The 14,719-nt window shown below is 48.3% G+C and overlaps 1 protein-coding gene across 1 annotated transcript in view; it reads left to right on the top strand.

Moving 5' to 3' along the window:
* The first annotated feature begins 397 nt into the window (after positions 1–397).
* The window catches only part of AKAP13 (A-kinase anchoring protein 13), a 312,402-nt gene continuing 298,080 nt past the window's right edge, over positions 398–14,719 (top strand). Inside the window, exon 1 of the mRNA XM_088452667.1 lies at positions 398–633. The gene's annotated coding sequence lies outside the window, so the exon portion shown is untranslated. The remainder of the gene's footprint in view (positions 634–14,719) is intronic.

Genomic DNA, 14,719 nt, shown 5'->3' with positions numbered 1-14,719 from the left:
TCTAGTTACGGCTCTGATTATATATATATATATATATATAATATATATATATATATATTCATTATTGAGTAACCCGTAACGTTGCAAAGTTGTGCAGCTTTGCCGTTTTCATATTGTACACTTATAGTGTGAAAGCAACAAGTATGGTTGCAGCTTGCTCCCTGCTCCCTGATGGTCTGATTTACATTCCTTGACATTGTTTTCATTAAAGGACTGGTAAACACTCTCTGCCAACCCATTAACAAAACTTTTCTTACACACCGTTGGCTTAGTACAGCGAATAAGGCAGCAGCAGCTGAGTGGCAGGACGTGTAGCCAATAAGAAAGCGCTGTCCAAGCCGTTGCTGGAGAAGGGAGGCTGGGAGGGAGTTAGTGCGCAGGCGCGGCTAGAGGGAGCGCTGTGTAGTGTCCGGGCTGCGGCGGTGGGAGAGTGAGATATACTCGGAGATACAGTGTAGTAGTAGCACCAAGTGCTTGTAATGCCTGTTGAGTGCTTACTCTGAGCGGATGCTGGAGCCTCAGGCCTGTAGCTAACATGTGCTGCTGCTTCCGCCGCCGTCGTGTGCTGTGAGTAGAGAGAGCGAGGAATGATCCGGTCCTTGCACACACTTGTTGCTGGATAAGCTGCAGGAGGTGAGCGGCCCCAGGGCTGTGGGGGGAGGGTGGTCTGTGCTGTGCTCTGTGTACTGGAAGGACATGGTGGTGAGGGTGTTTGGGGACATAATGTGTGACCTGGGCAGGATACTGGTAACTTTATACTGTTCCATAAGCAGGTCATACATTGCCTCTACCATCTCTGTCCACTTAACCATTGCTTTGCCTGACAGTGGGCATGACACCCAGTCTGTCTGCTTCCCTGGGTGGACTTTTTTTTGTGTACCCTGTAATGTGAGCTGGCACATGATGAAGGGACAGAAGTCTTTATAGAAGTTTTTATTTTCTCTTAGTTGGATTTAACTTTCAAAGATCTTATGTACTGCTCCCAGTGTCACTTAAAAGCATCAAAAGTTTTTTCTCTCTACAGTTTATGATCTAGTCCTATTGGAAATGTGACTATGACTGTAGGAATTTTGTACAGGCAGGATGCTTGGCAATGCACCTACCCAGTCCCTAGACCGCAAAGCTCCTACTGGTCATTTGCCAGGTCTAGGTTGAGGGAATGAGTGTAAAATGGAAGGAAATAGCATTCTTTGTATGTATCCATGGATCTTGCAATCACAGCTGTCAGTGTGATAATTCCGACTGCTATTAATATTCTTGTTAATGAGGATGACATGGAGCGTTTGGTGATTTTATACTGTACAATGGATTGAGTGATAAAGTTCCTGCAATGTAGGGGAGGGGTGCGGGCGCCTAAAGTTATGTGTGTCACTTTCCCTTCATTATCATAAAATCAGATTCTGCAGCTTTCTACAGCTTGAAGCATGTTCAGGATAATAACTACAGATCTACTATAAAGATGCAACCCAAACAAGCCTTGTGCTACTGTATTTATTTGCTGTATGTCAGTGCATGACAAAGTTGCTATAACATAATCACATCACATTTGCTGTTAAAGATCCACTACTATTCCTTGTTGATACATCGCTGTCACATCTGACTTTGCATATGGTAAACTTTATCCTCTGATTTACTAAATAAGTGCCCTGCACCCAGTTCTCTCCTCAGTGATACATTTGACTTTAGAATGCTGCATTTATTGTCCACATAGTTTGTGTCAAGTAGTTTTTTCCATTAGTGTGTCAAAGTAAAACTTAAATTGCACATGACATTTTTTTTACATGGTAATATTCTAGAGTTTTGCAGAAAATGTGATATAAACTGAATTTCAATTTTCTCGAGTCAAATTTGCAGACACTATAAAGTCTGTGTACTCTATCTAAACTATGAGACTTGAAAAAACACTTTAGGGACTTGGCCCCAATTTAAAATAATGTTTTAACCTTGTTGTGTGTTGTTGTTGTTTGAGTAAAAGAATGTCACCGCACAGGATGTGACACTTAATTTTTCTAGAATGATTCCATTTTAAATTTACTGTAATAAATGGTTCCCCATATGTATTGCTGGTTTAAGGCCTAGAAGGTATGGGGGTTAAAACGCTTAAAGTGTGTTTTATGTGCTTTAATAAATCCTAGCAACCACTCTGACGCCAAGGCTCCTAAAAATAATGTAAGATAATGGACCAGTGCGCACGCGCTTTATGATGAGTATTGACTTCACAATGTTTCACATCAATTTTGATGTTGCCTGCAGCATTATCAAAGGTTAATGTTTGGTTAAAAATCATTAAGGTGTATGCGGATGCTTATTAAATACACTATGCTGCAGTGATTCTTTGTGAATATGATATGAAGGACAATGTACAGAGTTTGTCTTTTGCTTTTCACAAGTGCTGAATTTCAGTTCTCAAGCTATTTTGGTTCATATGTTGCCCCCCCCCCCCCCCCTAATTAAATGCGCATGACCCCATAATATGCACTATGTGCCACTTAAAATTAGGTTCCCGTGTTATATGTAAATTTAATCTAAGGGGTATATATACTAAGGTGCTGGTTTTTAGAAGTGGAGATGTTGCCCATAGCAACCAATCAGATTCTACTTAACATTTAACTAGCACCTTCTAGAAGATAATAGCTAGAATTTGATTGGTTGCTATGGGCAACATTTCCAATTCTAAAAAGCTGCACTTTAGTAAATATACCACTAAGTTTCCAGCAGGTCACTCAACATCAATATAATTGGACTTGTCAGGGTCTTGCCTAAATTTGTGGGTTTTGACAGGGTGTTTTGCCTGTATTAGGATTTCATCATTAGTTGAGAAGTGTGTATGACCTTAATAGTGTTGAGCATTTATAGGTTATTGTTCTTTTGAGAATATACAATGCAGTTTGATAAGTTACTGTTGAGTGTTCAATAACTTTGTTTGGGGATCTGCTGTTAGAACTTGTGGGCAGGATGCCCTTAGCAGTGGTCATGAAACCACTGACTTTTAAACCGTAGAGAATAATTAATCTACCCTGTGTGTTTATGGTTCTCAGCATCTCTGAAATAGAGCTGCATTGTTATAGATCAGACTTGATACTTCTAGTTCTTTATTGACCCTTTCTGTGCTATGACTTGTCCTCTTTTTGTTTCACTGGTGAATGAAGTGTTAAACCTATTAAAAGTTGGTTGTGTAACACCCAAAGTTTCACAGCAATAAAACATTTAATTTATATGTGTGATACTTTGCAATAGATTAAAGAATACAAATAGCAGCATGATGATGCCCAGTTTGTCCTGCGAAAGCGAGAAGCGACATGGACATTGAGCTCCGTCACCTCCTTTACATACCTGAAGTAGTCTGCTGCTATTGTACAGGAGGAAGCGAGACCAATATGCTGAAACCCCAGCATATAGCCCATGTGGTTAACTGTGTACACTCCATTGCATTTGTGCAGCACTGGAGTACAGTATGTAGTGCAGGATAAAGGTGCCCATACACGGTGCGATTTGCATACGATGCTAACTCGTATGCAATCGCTCTTGATCTCTCTTCGACAGCTGAGGTGAACGATGTGCAGCATAAGCTGCATGATGTTCACCCAATCTATCATGCATGATCTAATGATTTGCATAATCATTAGATTGAGTGTGATACGACACAGATGCATGTCGCACAGACCAGAGAGATCCGTGCTACATGCATCTGTGTCATTGACACAGAGCACAGATGGGATCGGAGACCTGTGTATATAAAAAAAATAAATAAATAAATGGTCCCCCCTCTCCCCCCACAAAAAAAAAAAAAAACAACCAGCCCAGGCTTTTAGTGACCCAGTGCTGGTTGTGCATAAATACAAGGGACAAACGACGTAGGGGTCCCCTGTACTTAAGCACAACCAGCACCAGGCTAGTCAGAACCAGCCCTGGTTGCCAAATTACGGGGACAAACGACATAGGGGTCCCCCGTATAGTGTGCACTCTAGTGGCAGGCAGGGCACCAGAGCTAGAGAAGGCACTGCCGCGCGCGCCTAAGGCGTGCACGCGCACCTGAAAAGGGGCGTGGCCATTGAAAAGGGGGCGTGTCTATAAGACGCGTAACTCTTGGGGGTGTGCCCGGCACTTACGGACATGCCGGGCAGCCCCCAAGCGCTGCTGACAGGGAGAATAGATGTCGGGCGCATGCACCCGGCTTCTATTCACCGGCGGTGACTGGGTCACCGCACATTTCCCCACCCGCGGGACACTGCTACCCGCAGGTGAAGACGGCACCCGCAGGCTGTGAGGGCAGGGCGCTTTTTGTCCTTCTGAAGAGGGCAAAAAGCGCCCTGCCCTCCCAGAAGGAGGGCAGGGCGCCGGTATGCAGTCGGGAAGCTGGCGGACCTAATCCTGACAGCTGGCTTCCCGACTGCTTTATCCCGGCGAGGGTCAAATGACAGGCGTCTAAATCTAGATGCCTGTCATTTTACCGACATCGGGAGACCGGCGCCTGGCATCCCGATTGAAGCCGCGGGGGGAGGGTTAGGTTTAGGGCTCCCGGTGGGGACAGGGTTAAGCCCCCCCGGGAGGTTAGGGTTAGGCTAGGGGGAGGGGGACTTAGAGTTAGGCAGTGGGGAAGGGTGAGTTAGGTTTAGGCACTTAGAGGGGGGGGATTAGGGTTAGGTACTGGGGGGGGGTTAGAGTTAGGCACCCCTAAGGGAGGGAATTAGGTTAGTTAGTACTTACCTTTAGACGATCTGCGATGCCGATACACGACGCCGGGGACACGTATCGTAGTCGTACTGAAAATACACCACTTTTTACACGATTGGTCGTTACGAATGATCGAGTAACTGCTAAATCGTGTAAAAAATCGCACCGTTTATGGGCACCTTAAGACAACAGTGTCTCTCCAGGTGTTGCTGTTTGGCAACACACAGAATAATTTGCCAATTGGTACTTGAATCCATGAACAGTAGAAATCACATGCCATCTTTTGTAAAGCCTTTATTGTACAGTAATTTTAGCATCACCCCTGGCCACAACACCATAACAAAGAAAAATCACAAAAGTAATGCAATTTTTACAGAGGGAAGTACTTACAGAACAGGGTCATCTTTTAAATTTATAATCCTTCCTTCTACCATGAATTATACTGAGTGCTGTATATATTGTATTTAGGCTAGACAAAAAAATCAGATGTATTAATATTTTGCTCAATGGGGGGAATTCAATTCAACGCGGTGAGGGTATCTTTACTAAAGTGCAGTTTTTTAGAAGTGGAGTCTTTGCCCATAGCAACCAATCATATTCTACTTATTTCTCTAGCACCTTCTAGAAGAAGATGATAGCTAGAATCTGGTTGCTATGAGCAACAACTCCATTTCTAAAAACCTGCACTTTAGTAAATATACCTCCAAGTGTTATAAAAGTCGAAAATTATAAAGGTTATGAAAACACTTTTAGACATTTCTATTACTGAAATGTAGAAATACTGTTCATTTATGTGTACACACCGTGCACACCGCTGCCTCCCGCCACTATGACCTCCACCGCATCCCAAGCTTGATGCCGGGAAAAGTCGACCATCTACTTGACATACGCAACGAATTGGAAAGTCTTCTACTTCAAATGGGGCATTTGCGGGCTAATAGTTTAAAAACTAACTTTCTCAAAAACCTTATCCCCAAAAGTCCCTACACTGAAACAAGAGCTACCTAACAAAACAAACCCCAAGTCTTAATTCGTCCTGAACCCTGAGTTAAGGGCCCCATACATCTGCGACTGATTGCCGCGATCCTGCAACCCGGGATCGCAGTAATCCAACATGTTGGATTTCCCTGATATAATGATCGCGATCGAAAAATGATCGTGATCGTCAAATCGGCGAAATTTATCATGTAAAATTTCAGCGATCCTGCTACTGATCGCTGAACATCGATGGTGGCTGGTCGGCATTTCCGATCGCATTGCGATGATCCGTTGCAGATGTATGGGTAAATTTTTATGCCTTCCCAAAAATCCCTGATATGGAGGGTACACACGGTCAAACTTGGAGACGATCAGATAACGATCGTAATCTGATCGTCCTGCATGTGTTGGATGTTTGATATCGAACATCCAACACATACATCAAACCCCCAACTACTATAGCTGGTCCCTATAGTAAACAGGCTAACCTGGTCGATATCAACCAGGTTGGCCTGCATGCATGGGTGATGGTTGATATCGTCCATCCTTGCCCGCGCATCGACAGTCGTTTGAAGGGGCCAGAAACTGATTGATTTGACCGATAACGATATATCGATATCGTTCAAATAGACCAGGGAAATCTGACCATTTATATTCACCAATAGACTACAGCAGAAAAGTGGCAGTTTTGACCAAACGGGAAGTGGAAAAAAAGAACTGACAGTTTAAAATTTAGATTACTCCCAATTATTATTATTTTTTTTGCCCTGAAATTGGGCACGCTGCACCGAGCGACAGTTCTACCTGTCCATGCCAAATTTCAGCTCAGTGTGTCCAATAACTCTTGAGCTGCAGCCCCTAACCCTATGGGAGAATTTCAATTATACAATTCAGCCTCAATATATAGTTTTAACTAATATAGGGTCATCTTGTACAAAACATCTATAATGGGGCCTAGTATACGATCTAGATGAGGGTCTTCACAATTTAATGTATCTTTTTTTTTTTTTTTTTTTTGACAATGATCGTTATTGAAATTGTATATTTTGTATTGCAGTAACTGTTATGCATTTTATAGAATTTATTTTGTTACTGTATATAGCATGGTCTTTATGATTAACCTATGTTGTTAAATTATAGTTTGACTTTTTAAAATGTGACAAAATGTTACGCCATAATTTTGCCGTGGCTTGGTGACCGCAGTCTGACCATTACAGGACTTTATATATATATATTTTTTTTTAGATGAAAATGAATGGTTGTAGGAGAACCTGTAACTAGGTTTTGTTTTTGTATTTTTTTCTGGTGAAGTTTTATTTTACATTGGCACCCATCCCAACGCAAAAATAATGTATGCAGCCATGCTCTAATTAAATCGTGGGGATCTATTTTCAGAGTTTAAAAAAGGCTAATCTTGTGCTGGGTAATCACCTGTTCTTTCATTGACATCAGCTGTTCATGAGAAGAATTGGCAAAAATAAGCAGGTCTGTGTGAAAGACTAGGTTATTAGCTTTTCTAATGTACAGTTTATGTAATAACAGGGCAGATAGTTACATTTCTCTTAATATAGTGTTCATCTTTGCATCGAAGAGATGCATGGTATCTGGATGACGGGTCGACAAGTACAAAATGTCGACACAAAAATGGTTGACACGTGAGGTATTTTTTTTCGCCATTTTTAAGGTGAGGGTTAGGCTTAAAATACAAAAAAAAAGTAATCCATTTTATTGTGTCGACCATTTGTCCTTGTCAAACTATTACCTGTCAATCTTTTATACCACACCTGAGATACAGGGCCCTATTTATAAAGCGGTGCTACCTCCTTTCTCTGAAGTTTTTGACTGAGCGAGGTTTCATCCTCTCCTCCTGTTCAGCAACAGCTACTATGCCACAGAGACATCTGATTTCACTTGCTGTATTTCTGCAGTAATGATATGGGTGTTGTGTTGTCTGCTCAACAAGTTACTGCATGCTCTACATTAACAGACTCCAAAATGCATCTCTCTTAGTGAAGTAATAGGTTTTTTATTAAATTAAGAGTAGAAAAAAAGTCTGTTTTTGTTATTTTAAGGAAAACTCACCTCTAGATCTGTGAGTGTCTCAACTTGGGATTTGCAGCCTTCTACCTATATTCTCCACACTGTCTTAAATAGAACTTTCTACTTCAGGGTCCATAGGGTATCCACAGGATACCTTGGGGTATAGGTGTGACGTCAGTCGCAGGGCGCCAAAGAGTTAAGCTTTCAGCCTCCCAGGATGCACTAGGTCCCCCTCCTATACCCCGCCCCCGGGCCAAGGCACCTCAGTTTAGTTTGGTGCCCGGCCGGAGTCGGGTGCACCTGTTGGAGTGGGGGCTAGAAGAGCCCCTGAAGCTTTTTCTTCATGCAGCTGTGGCTGCACATCTGGATGAACAGCATGGACAGTCAGTCCTGACGTCCATGCTGTCTTCCCTACACCCCGCCGGTACCAGAACGCCGGTACTGATCCGGGGATGCTGGTGGGCGTCTGGGGTCACAGCTAGCGGTGACCCCAGATGCTCCGGACCATGGCCGGATTCAAGGGGGACAGAGGTAAGCAGCGGGGTCCCGCGGTGGGTCCCCGCTGATCACATGGTCCTAAGTCCCCAGGCAGGGGGCTCCCTGGGGACTGGCTGCAGCGTGGAGCCAGGCGACCAACCTGCGCTTCCACTACCCCCTGGGACAGCGGACCGCAGCAGAGCGGTAGCGCTGCGGCGTCCCAGGGGTTAAATGCATGCCAGGGGAGCGCGCCTTCCCTGTCTCACAGCCGGCGCCTCCCCCGCTGCACACAGCCCTCTCTGCACTGTGCTGACTGGTCCTGTGTCAGCGCTCCTCCCCCAGGCCAGCTTCTCTCTGCTCCTCGGCGGCCATCTTCTCTGCAACGCATGGTGAACGCTGCTGGAAGCCTGGAAGGAAGCATCGTGGTCTGGGTCCCCCCGCATACCTCTCCTCCGCTGTGGCTTAGGTCTGTGTATGCAGCGCTGTGTCCTACCAGGCCCTGTGTCTGTGTAGTTGAGTGATCAGCGCTGTTAGTGCAGGAATTGTTATTTCTCTGCATTGTATGTGACTGTGCTAGCGCTGCCTGTAACTTTTCTTCTCTAAACTGTCAGCTTTATTACTGTCCCTGTTCTTTCTGCTAAAGCCCTTGCGGTGCGGTGCTGCAGGGTGGTCTCTCGCCTATTTAATACTTAATTGGTGAGAGAGGTCACATACGTGGTGCCATCATGTCTGAAAGTGATTTTCCCCTCCGGCTACAGTGTACCACGTGCAAAGTACCGTTAGCGGAGGGGGAGGGTAGCGCGGAGGGCCTTTGCCGGCAGTGTTTGTCCATGGCGCGGCCTATTACGGTTACAGCACCGGTACAGGAGCCGCCCTGGGCTTGTTTCGCTCAGGCGTTAACAGCTTTAGTGGGCCAGTTAGCTCCGCAGCCCGCGTTTACTCCGATGGGTTTGTCCCAGCAGTCTGTGGTGTCGTCACCCATGCAGGGGTTCCCACGACAATTGGTGGTACCCCACAGTCTCCCTATTTCCCCGCTCCCGGGTTCTCAGGAGCCAGCGTGGGTTAACTCCCTGACGAGTTCTGTACAGCACTTGTCGGATGTGTTGCAAGGGGAGTCTGTGATGCGGCCTCATAAAAGGCCGGTGGCGTCTCTGTCCGCTCCTTATGAGGATGACGAAGGGACGTCTGATGATGGGGAGATTCTGGATCCTTACGATCAGGAACCTTTCCATACTAAGGACGCTGATGCTAAGTCCAAAGTATATATTCCTGGACTTATTCGGGCGGTCCGCACAGCCTTGGTGATTGAGGACGAAGTTCCCCCAGCGGCTAAATCTAAGTATGCCTTTTTCAAAGATGTGAAGGGCGATGCCACAGTCTTTCCTCTTTCGGGTCAGTTGGTGGACCATTTAGAGGAGGCGTGGAAACAACCTGGCAAAAGATACCAGCCGCAGAGACGCCTGGCGGTGGCTTATCCGTTCGCGGATAATTATTTTGCTAAGTGTGAATCCCCTCCACAGGTGGATTCTCACGTGACCTGTCTTGTCCGTAGTGCCACATTGCCGATGCCATCCATGTCCTCCCTTAAGGATGCTACGAACCGCAAGGTAGAAATCTGCCTGAAGTCCGCTTATTCCCTTGCAGGGGGGGCAGCACGGCCGGCTATGGCCATTTGCTGGGTTGCCAGAGCGATGGAGCGCTGGGCGGATTCATTAGAGGCTTCTTTTGAATCCGACTGTCCGGCCGAACAGGCGGAGTTGATTGGCAATCTCCGTGATTCGGCCACCTACATCAACGAGGCGGCTCTAGACATTAGTACTCTGGTGTCTAGAATTTCTTCAGCAGCGGTAGCTGCTCGTCGCACCTTGTGGCTGCGATCCTGGAAGGCGGACGCAGATCCAAGAAAGGTCTGGAAGCGTTGCCGTTTACCGGAGAAGTTCTCTTCGGTCCGGATCTGGATAAGATTGTGGCCACGCTGGCGGCAGCCAAATCTGCTTGTCTCCCGTCGGCCGCTGCTCCTTCTGGTTCTGGACCATCGTCCTTTCGGTCATCTAGGGCCCAGGGCAGGCCCAAACCACAGTCGTTTCCTCGACAGGCTGGGCCTAAGAAATTGGTCAAGCCCCGGAAACAGGCATGGAGTACCAGACGTCCGGCCCCCAAGCCAGATGACAAGCCTGCGGCCTGACGGTCCGGGTCTCCCCTTGGGGGATCCCAGGGTGGGAGGCCGCCTGCTGCAGTTCTCCCGGTGTTGGTCGTTCACTACGACAGACACTTGGGTTCTGGAGGTGGTCTCTCACGGGTACGCCCTCTCCTTCCGGCACAGACCCCCGGCTCGATTCTTCACCACGGGTCTACCATCAGACCGGAACAAGGCTACGGAGCTGCGGAAGGTATTGCACACTATGCTCCAGGCTGGAGTTATAGTGCCTGTTCCATTCTCCCAGAGGGGCCAGGGTTTCTATTCAAATCTATTTTTGGTACAGAAACCCAATGGGTCATATCGTCCGATTCTCAACCTCAAAGCACTCAACAAGTCTTTGCGGGTCCCGAAGTTTCGGATGGAGACCCTACGGTCCATCATTCTGGCGCTGGAACCTGGGGACTACATGGTGTCATTGGACATACAGGACGCTATGGCGGTCATGGCGGCTTCTCTGCGGCTGCAAGGAGTCCGCATGTTGCCGTACTTGGACGACCTGTTATTGGTGGCAGGATCTCCAGAGCTCCTGTTACACCACTTGGACCTGACCATTGCACTGCTGCAACGGCACGGCTGGCTAATCAACTGGCAGAAGTCCACTCTAATCCCGTCTCGGAGGATTCTGCATCTTGGAGCCTTATTGGACTCGGGACAGCAAAGGATCTTCGTGACGGAGGACAAGATCTCTGCTTTACAGTCAAGGGTGCGCAGTTGTCTGCACAGCCGCCGGGTGTCCTTACACTCGGCGATGAGGTTACTGGGCTCCATGGTGTCGGTGTTCGACATGGTGGAATACGCCCAGTTTCACTCCAGACCTCTGCAGCACCTGATCCTGTCCAAGTGGAACGGGCTGCCTCAGTCTCTGAAGTTCCAGACGATTGTGCTCACCCCGGAGGTTCGCCTGTCCCTTGCGTGGTGGTTAAAGACGACCCACCTCAACAAGGGACGTCCGTTCTGGGTTCCAAATTGGGTCCTGTTGACAACGGACGCCAGTCTTCGGGGCTGGGGAGCAGTTTCGGGTCCACACTTGTACCAGGGCAGGTGGACACCGACAGAAGCGGAGCTTCCAATAAATATCTTGGAACTCCGTGCGGTCTTCAATGCTCTCCTGCAGGCACAGCGGTTTCTCCAGGGTCACCCGGTGCAGGTCCAGTCGGACAATGCTACCACCGTGGCCTACATAAACAGGCAAGGAGGAACTCGCAGTCGGGCGGCTCTCGTAGAGGTCTCTCGGATCCTGGTTTGGGCGGAGCGCAATCTTCCGGCCATATCAGCGGTCTTCATCCCGGGAGTGCTAAATTGGGAGGCGGACTTTCTAAGTCGCCAGGACGTTCATCCAGGGGAATGGTCCCTGCACCCGGACGTTTTTCAACTACTGGTGGACAGGTGGGGTCTTCCAGAAATCGACCTCATGGCGTCCCGGCACAACAACAAGTTGCCGGTGTACGGGTCTCGCACAAGAGACGAAGGGGCGTCTCTGGTGGATGCTCTGTCCGTCCGGTGGACGTTCAGGTTCGCATACCTGTTCCCTCCGGTCTCCCTTCTTCCACGGGTAATCCGGAAATTCAAACAGGAAGGAGGGACGCTCCTGTTGATAGCTCCCGCGTGGCCCAGACGGCACTGGTTCTCAGACCTTCAGGGTCTGTCCGTGGACAGTCCTCTGCGGTTGCCGCTACGACCGGACCTTCTGTCTCAGGGTCCTTGTCTTCACCCGGACCTGACTCGGCTGTCTTTGGCGGCGTGGCTGTTGAGACGGCCATGCTGAGGTCCTGGGGGTTTTCCAGCTCTGTGGTGCGTACCATGTTACGAGCTCGGAAACCGTCTTCCGCGAGGATATACCATCGCGTGTGGCATACGTTCTTCCAGTGGTGTCGACCGAGAGGTTATGCACCGCGGGAGTTTCGTCTGTCTCGGATTCTCGCCTTCCTGCAAGCGGGACTAGATCATGGGCTTCGCCTTGCTTCTTTGAAGGTACAGGTTTCGGCCCTATCTGTCTGGTTTCACCGTAGGATTGCTACAATCCCGGATGTGCGCACCTTTATGCAAGGTGTTCTCCGTATTCAGCCGCCCTTTGTTCCACCTGTGGCGCCTTGGGATTTGGCTGTGGTCCTGAGGGCTCTCCAAGGACCGCCGTTTGAACCACTGGGCTCAGTGGATATTAAATGGCTAACAGCTAAGACTGTTTTCCTTCTGGCCGTTGCTTCAGCCAGACGTGTTTCTGAGTTAGGGGCTCTTTCTTGTAGACCCCCTTTCTTGGTTTTTCATGGGAACAGGGCAGTGCTCCGCACTCGGCCCGAGTTTCTTCCCAAAGTTGTTTCCCAGTTTCATGTTAACGAGGAAATAGTTGTTCCGGCCTTTAACTCACCGGGTCTTTCCGTGGGTGAGGCCTCTTTGGATGTTGTGCGGGCCTTAAGGACTTATGTTGACCGCACTTCTTTGTTTAGGAAGTCGGACGCTTTGTTGTCCTCTATGGCTTCTGTAAAAAGGGTTGGCCTGCTTCAAAGCAAACTTTGGCAGCCTGGATCCGTATGGCTATTTCTGAAGCTTATCTTCATGAAGGCCTACCGGTCCCTCCTTCTCTGAAGGCTCATTCCACTAGGTCTGTGGGTCCTTCGTGGGCAGCTCGACGTGGTGCCTCGGCAGTTCAGATCTGCAAGGCTGCTACGTGGTCTTCTGTCCATACCTTCGTGAGGTATTACAGGTTTGACACCTTCGCCTCTCAGGATGCTTCCTTCGGGCGGCGGATTCTCCTTTCTGCACAGGAGCGTCCCCACCCTTAAAGGATACTGCTTTGGGACATCCCCAAGGTATCCTGTGGATACCCTATGGACCCTGAAGTAGAAAATATGAGATATGGTAAGAACTTACCCTTGTTATCTCTATTTCTACGAAGTCCATAGGGTTCCACAGGACTCCCGCCCTGTCGCACCTATGCTGCAGATGGGCTTTGCTCTGGTCACCGGTTTTCCGTCTCCCTCTGGTGAGAATGTGATTCTTGTATGTGTCCAGATCTTTGTTCTCTCTCTTCCTTCTCCTCCTCCGGCCTATGGCTTGGTAACTAACTGAGGTGCCTTGGCCCGGGGGCGGGGTATAGGAGGGGGACCTAGTGCATCCTGGGAGGCTGAAAGCTTAACTCTTTGGTGCCCTGCGACTGACGTCACACCTATACCCCAAGGTATCCTGTGGAACCCTATGGACTTCGTAGAAATAGAGATAACAAGGGTAAGTTCTTACCATATCTCATATTTTCTCATAATTGTTCTTATTATCATAGTTAGGGCCTGATTCAGTAAGGATCGCTATTGCAATTACTCACATAGTCTCACTGCGAAGATATGCTAATGGAATCGGTATGATTAACTGCCAGACGCATGGCCGGCGGTTTCGAATCCCGATACCAGCATCCCGGCAGCAGTGAAAATGCCGATCGTCCTAAGGTAAGTATTTGCTAACCTATTCTACCACTTAACCCTCCCTTAAAAGTGCCTAACCCTAACCTAACCCTCCCTTCCCCGCTGCCTAAACCTAAGTCCCCCGGGGGGGGGGGGGGTGCCTAACCCTAACCCCCCTTCCCCTAACCAAACCCTAACCTCCTGGTGGGGTGCCCAACCCTAAGTCCCCCTGGGAACCCTAAAACCAAACCCTCAAACCCCCCCCTCCCCCCCGTGGCTATCCGCGCTCGGCGTCCCTTCAGATCGGGATGCCGGGCGTCGGGCTCCCGGTGTATGTCTAATGACAGGCGTCGGGATTTCGACGCCTGTCTTTAGACTCTTGCCGGGATTAGACAGTCGGGAAGCCGGCGGTCGGGATTAGGTCCGCCGGCTTCCCGACTGCATACCATGCTAATGATTGCAATCGCAACGCCATCGCAGCCTAAAGGGCCCCATATATCTGCGATGGTTTGCCACCATGCTGCAACCCGGCATTGCAGGCTCGCAGAACTCCTACATGTTTGATTTCACAGATATGACCATCGCAATCAAAAAATTATCATGAATGTCAAATCGGTGAAATTTAACATGTGCAATTTCAGCAATCCTTCGACGGATCTCTGAACATTGATGGTCCCCTGTCGGCATTTACAACCGGTTGATCGGTGTTTACACTCCCATCGCGACAATCCGTCGCAGGTGTATGGGGACCTTAACCTAAGGACGCCCCCGTTACCTTACACGCATTCGTAATACTTAGCAAGACTGCAAAACCATCGGCAACATCGAGTACAATCGCAGCCTCATGCACACTTGCACAAGGTCTGACCATACTCAGGAATTGCTTACCTCATCGCAAGCAGTGAAAGGCCAAGCTGCGTATGACATTGTAGTGGCTATTTTATGCATGTCCCTGTAA

The sequence above is a fragment of the Taudactylus pleione genome, unplaced genomic scaffold (assembly GCF_031769625.1).
Source record: "Taudactylus pleione unplaced genomic scaffold, aTauple2 ptg000556l, whole genome shotgun sequence".
NCBI lineage: Eukaryota > Metazoa > Chordata > Amphibia > Anura > Myobatrachidae > Taudactylus > Taudactylus pleione.
Note: the sequence above shows the minus strand (reverse complement) of the source record. Positions and strands in the feature narration are given on the sequence as shown.